We start from the raw sequence: 10,392 nt of genomic DNA, 5'->3' as shown, positions 1-10,392 counted from the left end.
CGCCAACGCGTCAGTGAAACAGAGCGCTACGTGCACCCAACCTCATACAGTTGATGAGGGAACTTTAAAATAAGGTACAGTGACGTAGAAAAGCAGCCACACTTCGCTTTATTATAGAACACATGTGCACAACAGCCATAACACCGGCTTCACAGCGTTCTACGGTAACTGGACAGGGACAGACGGCTCGAAGGGCGAAAACAAACAGGATAACGTCTGTTAGCTTAGCGCTAACAACTCAGTTGCTTCAGTGTCAGCAGTGTGGAAATACATCAAACTAGTAAGTGAAGACAGTCTGTGATTTTTTTTCAAGAGGTTTTCAGCTCAACCAAAACATCCTGGAACATAATGCAACGTCGTTCACTTACAGAGGAAAGGCTGCTCCGCTGTTTCCGGGCTTTAAAAAGGATAAATATCCACGGAGAGAAGACGACAGCGCCCAGAAAGCTCTGAGAAGAAGGTGGGACGCAGGTTTATGCCATCTCAGTTATCCACGGTAAGTCCTTCCGTTCAGACACTTGGTTTAACAGCCTGCTTCACTGCAGCTGTACAGCACAGTCTGTAGTAACGTGAGGATGTGATGATGACATCAGTTCGACAGCAGAAGTTTGTCCAGTGTTTCTGCTGCGCCTCGCAGCACTCTAGATCGATCCTTTACCATGGATGGTTCAGGTCAGTTAAAGTTATAATCCAGTTAGTAGCAAAATAAATATTTCCATGAAAGGGGAAAAACACGACATAGTCCCGTTAGTGTCTAATGTAAGTTCGAAGTCTCTCACCGTCTTCAGAGTGTTGCGTTCAGGGAAGCCTCTGATTTTAGCATACTGTATTACATGCATAGAAGTTGTCCACCATTCAGGGTTTGCTGAAAGCTTCAAGAAGAGTAGATTTTTTTTCCCAGCTACATTTAGTGAGCAAACCGGTCATTTTGTGCAAATGTTCTGAGAAGAGGTGGAATTCAAGGCGATGTTGATGAAATCCTCCCGTTTTCTACTCATGTGAAGACATGTTTCCAGCTTCGTATGTGATACCTTCAAGTACCCTCGGAAATTTGACAATCTGACGATTACCCTAGTGTTTTCAGTTTTTTTAATTGGACAAATGGCTTGTAAATGCCAGTCATTTTAAAATAAGAGATTTTTTGATCCCGCCGACGGGTTTGAGATCCAGAGGGTTTTAACTTCAAAACTAGCTGGACTAAGTTAAATGGACTGAATGAGCTTTATTTATTTATTTTTTTTACTTTTCAGTACTGTTAACACACACACACACACACAAAAAAAAAAAAAAAAAACAACCAAACAAAAAAATAAAAGGTTGCTGCTTTACTTCCTCACTCCTTCAGCAAAGTTTATCTCCAAACCCAAAAATCTGATCAAGACTTGTTATTGGCCGATACTCAATATTAAATAATCGGGATCAAGGGCAAGAAATGCTGATTGAGACATCCTAGTAACATATCGTCAAATGTGGCTACTGATGAATTCTGTAGACATCATCATCGTCATTGAACTTTTCACATGGTCTGGAGTTTAATAAAAAAAAGGGAAACTTAAAATCACAGAAATTGGAAATATCAAAGAATTGCCAATGAAATCGAATCAGCACCCGCAAGTATCGTAAAAGAATCGAATCAGGAGAAAAGCATATCGTCCCAGCTTTAACATTTACATGTAACACTGTTTCATAGGTGTGGCATGAGATTGCTAGCTAGCAAGTGAACATCCTTTGCTGCTTCCTTTTTATATTTTCTGTCCCATTTGACGCTGTTTCCTTAGAATTCCAAGTTTTAAACCTCCAAAATATGTCAACAGATCACATCTTTCCAAAATCATACTTATAGAAAATTGCCTCATCATGTTTGTTGTGGCTTTTTTTAAATGACCCATTTTTGAAAGTTGCATATTGAGACACTGAGAGTATTACAAAGAAAGGTTGAGAAAAACAGCAGAACTGGAAAAAGAACATAAAAAGGGATGTGATAAGGAGAGCTTGATGCAGTGAAATGCTTCAAAGGCAGAGCTATAGGTGTGAAGGATTTGCACTTTTGCCCTGTTGGCTGTGTGAACCCCTGTCTTAAGAGTTCCTCCTTGGTGATAGTTGCCCATTAGATGCCAACAAAACTCCCTCTGTCCTCTCCTGTTTGAGTTGTTTTGTGCTTTATGAATGCCATTCTTCCTCCAAACAAGCTGTGCTGAATTTCTTGGACGATAACTGAATGTTTTGGTGCAGTTATTTTGTGCCACATGAGTTTTAAATGGTATTGTCTTCACCTGACCAGCGAGGATGCTTCTGCCGGCTAGTCAGACCTGGCGATGACACTGCCGGGGCAGAGAAGCGGACCCGAGGCCCCTGAATTGCTCCTGCGAGGTCACTGAAGAAAGAAAAGGCGTCCTTTCCAAACGGGTTCCCGAGGAGAGGAGAGGAGGGGAGCCAAGCTGTGGCGGTCCGGCCTGCTGCTTTTGTCAGTCAGTCAACGAACAGCAGAGAGTGGAGGTCGCGGAAGAGCAGGAGATGACTGATTCATAGGCTGGCGAGCAGGCTGTGTGAGGACATGCAGGCTAGTGTGTGTGTGTGTTTGATGGGTACACAGTGGATGACAGATTGGCAAGGCCACGGATGGGCCAGGCTCCATCAGCACCGCGGGCGGCTGTGATGTGTCCATTCTCCCTTCACTCACCACAGCCGGCCAGAGCAGAGCTGTCTGTGCGACTGCCCGTACGTGTGGGTGCATTCGCCTGTCTCTCCCCCAGTTATGGGAGCGCTGTTTCAAAGCAAGAGACACCATCACTTTATTTGCCATGTACAATAAAGGTGAAAGTTTGTCTCGGTGTCGCTGTTGCAGAACCGCGTCGACAGCTAACTTTGTAAACGAGAAAACAAAGACGGAGAAGCCGGGTCCGCCTGCGTGTGGTGTGTGTTGGTTTCTCTTCATGGGCGTTTAAGCCCACATTTGTGCACGGCAGTGCGTGCAGATTGTCTCTGTTTACAAATGCCTGCACATTCACAACCAGGGGCAGGACAAGATAATAGAAATGCCTAACAATTAGTCACAATGACAGCTGCTTTAGTGCAGAATAATTTGCCTGAAGAAAGAAGAATAGCTACATCTGTATCATTTCAAAACCTTTAGAAATGATTCTCCTCAGACGTGGCTTTTTGATAATGGGTTTATCTTCATTTGATCCTCCTATACGTGAGCGATCCATAAGAATGACAATATGCTGCAGTTTGTGTGCTTCATGTATATGAGAATACATGAATGGGAGATTACCAGGACGTGACGTGAATATTAAATCAAACTGGTAAGCCTCACCGTAGACGTCAAATCACCCAGACTTTTAAAGGATCAGCTCTGTGTGTGTCTTCTTTAACCCTTTAATGCCTGAATTAATTAACAATTATAAAAAAAAGATTGTTGAATGTGTTTTTGCATTTTTACAGATGTTGCATTAAGTGGAGATTGTAAACTTGAGTATTTTACCCACCATAGTTATCTAAGTTATATCAAATATATACATAGCATGAGAAGTTCATCCCCTGACAAACATATTGTGCCACAGTGGAGGTGATACGATTTTTGGTTTGTGAAGAATATTGATCAATAGGTGATAATGAGATAGAGAGGTCATTTCAGCTGCATCAAGACCTGACGGGTACGTCGAAATTTCTGGCAACAGGCATCAAGAAATTAAACTATACTCTAAGTAACTTGTTTTTCCACTGTGTTGTAATACATTTATTTATTTAAAAAATAAATGCTCTTTAACTGATCAAAAACTTGATTATCCAATTACTTGATTAATCGATGGAATTTTCAGTAGAACACTAAAATATTCAGTCGCTGCAGCCCTATCCGTAACTACTTTGTATTTTCCTCCTTCATCTGTTCTTTAAACTCAAATAGAGAAAAAATAACTGCTGACTCCTCTGTGACTTTTAGTTTGAAGTTGTTATTCCTCTCACAGATTGAAAAAAGCTCAGGAGAAGTGTATTAAAGGATCAAAGTATGGAACTAAAGTGTTGATTGTGGACTTACCTTTGGTGAACAGTGGCTAAACACTGAGACTTCTGTGTGCTGTTTGACTAAAGATGAAATTCTTCCGCGGTATTGACTCGATCTAATCCTCCTTTAAATAGAGTCCAAATTGGGGCTGAACATTTTAACCTCCTGCTCTCTGACAGATTATGACGGATGGAGCTAAGATGCTAACACGCCTGACACCTCCCTGACAGCGCCCTCCATCCTCCGCTCGTCAGTGTCAGGTAACCATTTCCCACGTGCCACCTTCAATTACTTAGGATATTGCTAATGATTATACATTGTGCGTGAACGGCAGGAAGTTTGGTGGAATAAAGCCGGAGTCAGCTGTAGCATGACTAATGATGTATCCAATGAAGGTTGGACTTCAATGAGTGTCTTAAAGAGCAGAAGCGATTTTAATTACTCATCTCTCTGGCTGTCTGCGCGACCTTCAGTCAAGACCTGGACACAAGTCAATTACAGTGATGATGTGCTATCTCCATATCTGGCCGTATACCCCGCGACCGCTCTGGCCTTGGAAATGGCAGATCGTCAAAGGTCATTACAATATTAATGTCTAGGTCAGGGTGGAAGTTAGAAATCAGCTGTGCTTGAGTAGATTCATGGGATATAATGTCAGATAACAGATAGAGTATAGGAGACAGAGGTGGCTGAGTTCACCACGTCCTCTCGAAGGCGAGGAGAAGATGTCCGTGAAATCAGATTGGAGAGCGGAAGTAGTGCTTCGATGTCATCGCTGAAGGAAATGTGAGAAATGTGCTTTGAAAGTGAAAGGTCACAGTCTGATGGATCTGATCTGACCTCACATCAAAATCTGTCACTAAGTGTTGTCACACATCCTTGTTCCATCATCAGACTGATGAAATCAAAGCTCACCTGTCCCTCAGGTGTCTCTTAATACCAGATAAGTAGTCAGTTTTCCACAGCGTTACCTGCTGCACAAACATCAACAAAATCTGCTTCTGACCAAGGAAAGCATTCTTCATTAGGGAGCGATACGGGGAAAATATGTCTAAATTTGCTGTATATTATTGTTGCAAAGGAGTGGAAAATTTCCAGTAATTATTAAGAAACTTACCGGAAACTTTTCATGAGAAGTCAAGCTTAAGAATTCTAAAATATTCTGAATTGTTTTATCAAAACTAACTTGACTTTATGTGTTTCTCAGATGGTGCCTTTAATGATCTTGTGGTGCAAGCATCATGCACAGTGTTGTCAAAGTAATAGTGCAGATATTGAAGTGACCTAACACTAAATGTAGTTGTTTTAGCCCAAATTAGGCTGAAATATAGCACCCTAGCTACATTTACGTTACTTATTATAGATTCACAGTTTATTCCAAAAAGTTTCTGACCTTTAAAACCTTTTTTTTGCAACCCTACTCTCAATCTCAGCATCGCATTTTTTTTCCCAAAAATTTCTTCTTGAGACGATTAAGCATGTGCATGAAGTCCACCATCTTTCACATGTTCACATGTTCACGTGACGTTTCATCTGAAAACGCTAAAACGCAGTGAAAAAAATCGACATTTACACCGAAATGCTGAGGGGCTGTAGTAAGCATGCCAGGCCTGTAAGTGGTGCTATAACTGTCTTTGGTAGAGCTCCACTAAAGTAGGGTTGGGCCGATCATCTGGTGTATTGGTGGATTCTAAGTTAAAAAGTGGAGCAACAGATGCTCATTTTGTTGAAGACAGTCAGCAGATTCAGCAGCACAAGCACAACATGGTAGACAATGATAACCATAACAATGGTACTGTTGGACTGTTGTATGTGCGAAGCGGAGCGTGACGTCAGTGTTTCCACTGAAAACGCCGGGTTACTGTTTTCACAGCAACTGTGTCGGGAGCGTTTCAGAAAAATTCCACTCTGGAGGCCGTTTTCAAAAGTTAAGTTTTAGGTTGGCTAAAACGCCGTTTCTTTGTATGGGGCCAAAATGCAACAAAACTTTTGTGTTTCACCCTAAAACTGTTGTCATGTAAACTGCCCCTTAAGCAGCCTGACTAGTGTGGGTCTTTTACCATTAAATGTAAGGCTCTGTTTGAACGTCAACCTGGCTCTTGCATACCACTAATCCATTTTTTCACCATTAATAGAAATGGTCACATTTTTTCTCATTATGCATTCAGAACAATATTTAATCACCTTTTTTTTTTCTTTCTTGCACAGTTTCATAACTATGACCTCTATCTTGTGTACTGTAATGTGTTTTTGAACTCTAACATTTTCACATCATGATAAAAACATTGATTTAAAGACATCAGCTATAAGAATTGTTGGGTTTTTGCAGAATGCACAGAGCTTTAGCTTTATACAAGCAGCCTATGCACAGTCCAGATGGAGTTTGGTGAGACTGTACTGGATAGACTTTGGTTTAATTTGTGAACCAGACAGATACAATTCAGAACATGATTAATTTCATCTTTCAGTTTTTGTATCCCAAGAGCTACTTTCATCTCTTAAATAGTTCAGAAGTGCAATAGTGGAAAAGATACTCTCACCAATAGACCCAGAAATCATTGTCATATGACGACCTCTCAGGTCAAGACCCGACTGTGCCGCTGTGTGCCAAACATTGCTATGTATTATAAGATGTATTATGATTAGAGATTCTCATGCTAATCTAGAGGTTTCAGGCTAGCAAAAAACAAAAATACTCTTGCCTTCTTTGGTTTCTGAATTTAGCCTCAAGTGGACTCTAAAGAGACTTCAGTTTTTGACCTTCTGCACTGGCGTCATTTTCCTAAACTGGAGGTTGCTGCTCGGCCAAATCTGAGGCCACGATTCAAGATAATCAGGCAGATTTTCACTGATTCCCCCTTCTGACCACAAACAGCCAAGACCTGACTTATTGATAATACTCAAAGTGATCCTCCCAGAATGCACTCTGTGGATTGTCTCATAGTCAATTAGAAAGCAACTTGACTCAGAGAGGCCATGGCTGTGACAGAAAAGACAAAGTACGAAGACGTCAGAGATTGAGGGCTAACTTGTTGACTTGTTGCAACAACATAAGTGTTGAGACAAAGAGAAGGAGTATAAAGTTACCTGAAAAACAAAGTTCCACCCCGTCATAAAACTGTTTCAGTAGGGTAACGTGTTAGCGCTCCTTTATTTCCCACTCCTGACGGCCACAGGCGAAACCAGTCCACGATGAAGGGTTTTGATTTATTACCCTCACTTAAGCTGTGAGCTATTTGTGTTCAGAAAAAATACAGAAAGCCGGTCAAGTAACACTGTAAACTGTATAATTATTCCCTCAGTCATTCATTTTTTAATCATCCACCTTTTGGCTATTTATTCCAGAGCTGTGAGTGGATGGCAACAGCAATAAACACGCTGACTCTTGGCGGCATCACCACCCACAGCTGCTTTGGGAGAGAGCTGTTTTACTCAGGAAGTCAGTTGCTTGGAGTCTATTTGTCTTTTGTAATTACCATTCAATAAAGGAAAACCCTTGGTAATTATCCTCGGCGCTCAGTGAAACCAATCATTGTGAGTTAACATAAACACAGAGCCGCTTTTCTCCTTTATTTTTTTTTTAGTGGGTGATTCAGACACCGCACTGCTTCACCCAGGGAGTGCGGCTCAGCCCGGAGATCAAACAGCGTCCAACACACGGGCGGCCAGGCCCCATCTGTGTCCGTGACCCCCTTAGAGAGCAGGGTTGCGACCTCATCTTGGAGTTCAGAGAGAGAGGGATTCTTGCCAGGGTGGCGGGCCCCTGCTGAGGACCGCATCATGTGCATCATTGGTTAAAGGATTGTCTGGGTCAAACGAAACAGGAAGACTTGAGGGAGCTTGCCTAGCCATCACTCTGATGGCACCCAGGCAGCACGTGGCTTTAATTTGTCTGGCGAGGAAAACGCGTATCAAAGACTTTCACTTCACACAGCAAGTTTGTTAAAGCCCTGAAATCTGGCATGAAGGCAGAAACGCAGGAATTATATCAAAGACAGGAGACTCTTAAAACACCCACGTAACAGAGTGAAAACAATGCTCAAAATTATCATAAAAGATTTCATTTGATGTTTGTAGCATCTTCTAAAATAGAGTGGAAGATTAAATTCACTTGATAACAGCTCGGATTAAAAACATATATATAAATATTTTTTTGGATTGTCACTAAAGTAAATTTAAATGTTTGCAATACATCTAACTAGCTCTATCAAAGCTAGCACGGAGCTAGTACGCTGTAAAATGAGCTTGAATAGTGTTATAGTAATGCTTCGTATGCAATGCCAAAGGATTGATGCATATTTTTTTTTACTCACACTGTGTGTAAGTAAATTTCATTTAGTAAAGTAACTTACATTAAACAGACTCACAAGGTGCTTCACATGAAACAAATAAGTTAGTAGTGTTGAATAATCAAGCCAACAAACCACAATTACTTGCTGCAACAGTATACTTCAACCTTCAATAACATTCAGTGCTGGAAATTCACTTAAAGCTAGGTCTGAGACTTTCTGACACATTCTACCCCTGAGGACAAAGAGGAGGAGTCCCAGATTAAAGGTCCCATATCCTGCTCCTTTTCTGCAGTTTAATCTGGATCATTGATGTCTTCATGAAATGGTAGTAACATGTTTTGGTCCAAAAAGCCAATAAATCAAGCACAGCAGCATTGTTTCCAGGCTCTTATAGCCCCTCTGTTCAGAACGCTCTGATTTAGTGGGCGTGGCCTTCATATGTAAATGAGCCACCACTGATACCGCCCCGCTCTTCAGCGTCACTGAGAGCGGGGCCACGAGCTCCGAGTGCGCAATGTTTAGAAACCATCTAAGCTCGTTTACCGTAACATTACAGGCTAAAACAACAGGCTAACCACAGCTAAAGTTAGCATCCTGAAGCTAACACAGAGACAGGGGGGACACTGAGGAAAAGCTCTTCCATCTGCTCCACAGCACACAGCATTTAAAATACTCACATTTCCAGGGTCCCAGGTTTGTTGGAGGATGGTTGGTAATGCGCCTGGATTCAGGACCAGTCTATTGGCTAGCCCTCTGTTGGACTGTCCAAAGTTGGAAAAGCAGTCGGCCGTAAAGTGACTAGCACACACATGCACAGTTTTACTGAGTGTAGCTGGCACATTTCCTTGATAAATGAACTCTAACCACTTAGTCTTGTCTTCTTCCGCGATGGGAAGCTTGTGCATGGAACTATGTGGCTGTTTACAGCCAAACACAGAGCAGTGATGGCTCTTCAACTTTGGCATTCTCCTCCCCGCTGCTGGAGAGAAATCTCTCTTGGTGTCTGTTTGTTGTTAATGTGTCCTAATCTGACTTCAGTTTGCCATCAGTTTGTAAAAGTGTGTTTCGTTTTGATGTGAATAAAAAGACGCTCCACATATGACAGCTAGCAGGCGTTTAGGGGTGATGATGAAGTGGGGATCGAGTGGCATCCCATTTCTAAGTGATGTGTTTTTACCGCTTCCTGTTTGCCCTTAAAGCAGAAGGCCAAGGGGAAAGGGTAAGATTGACAATTACAATTGGCCCTTTATTTAGCTTCATGGTAGCTGTAAACTTTACTTGTACTTTTATATCATTTCAGCCCGCCACCCACAAAATATCAGTTCTGGAGACTGGCGACCCTTTGCCATGGAAATATACTAACAGACTAATCCAAAAACAGTTGAAAATGAACAAAAAAGACTTAAGATACTTAAATTAACTGATTGGTGGAAATTAAGACTACTTATGTGCTCATGTCTGTTAGCTACCGTACCTTTAGCTTTTGCTTGGTTGGTATTTTCCTCACATACAGGAAAAAAAACAGATAAAACCCTTTGACATTTGACTACTCCATGGTCTGCAATCAAACCCAAACCTTTCTGACACTGGACGTAGGAAATAACCAAACCATGGATACAGGTGTTGCTCACTACGGGAGTCTTACTCAAACCCATCAGTTCATTTAAAGCTAAAGGCGGTCAGTGCTCTGAGTGATGCACTCAGGATGGAGAGTAAAAGAGGCCTGGCATTCCTACACACAGACTAGCGTCAGCGTGCAGCATCCATCAGTACCTCACACTGACACCTATACAATCCCATGCTCTCTACCTCTAACCCTGCATTGTAGCGTACGCCTTGACGCCAGTTTTCTATCTGAGCTTTTATCTTTCTGACATGCCTTTGCCGGTGACATTTAGATGAAAGCTGAAGGCCTGGCTGGGAATAATCTGCCCTGATAGGAAACGTCTTGCAGCTGCTGCAGAGAGAGGAGTTGGAGTGCCGGAAACATCTTTCCAGTCTCTCTCGTCTGCTGCGTGTACAGGAAAGCCTGCATACAGCGTAGAGATACGATCATAGACACAGCAGAGAAGATATACACCAGAAGCTGTCAAC

The 10,392-nt window shown here is 42.0% G+C and overlaps 1 long non-coding RNA gene across 1 annotated transcript; it reads left to right on the top strand.

The window, feature by feature from the left end:
- Positions 1 to 407: 407 nt before the first annotated feature.
- LOC141807264 (uncharacterized) lies at positions 408 to 7,415 on the top strand. The gene is made up of 3 exons (XR_012599837.1): positions 408 to 496; positions 4,186 to 4,266; positions 7,352 to 7,415. It is a non-coding gene; the product is annotated as an uncharacterized LOC141807264 (long non-coding RNA).
- The last annotated feature ends 2,977 nt before the right edge of the window (positions 7,416 to 10,392 follow it).

The sequence above is a fragment of the Halichoeres trimaculatus genome, unplaced genomic scaffold (assembly GCF_033239565.1).
Source record: "Halichoeres trimaculatus isolate MK-OKI-2021-1 unplaced genomic scaffold, fHalTri1.1 fHalTri1_scaffold_18, whole genome shotgun sequence".
Lineage (NCBI taxonomy): Eukaryota > Metazoa > Chordata > Actinopteri > Labriformes > Labridae > Halichoeres > Halichoeres trimaculatus.
Note: the sequence above shows the minus strand (reverse complement) of the source record. Positions and strands in the feature narration are given on the sequence as shown.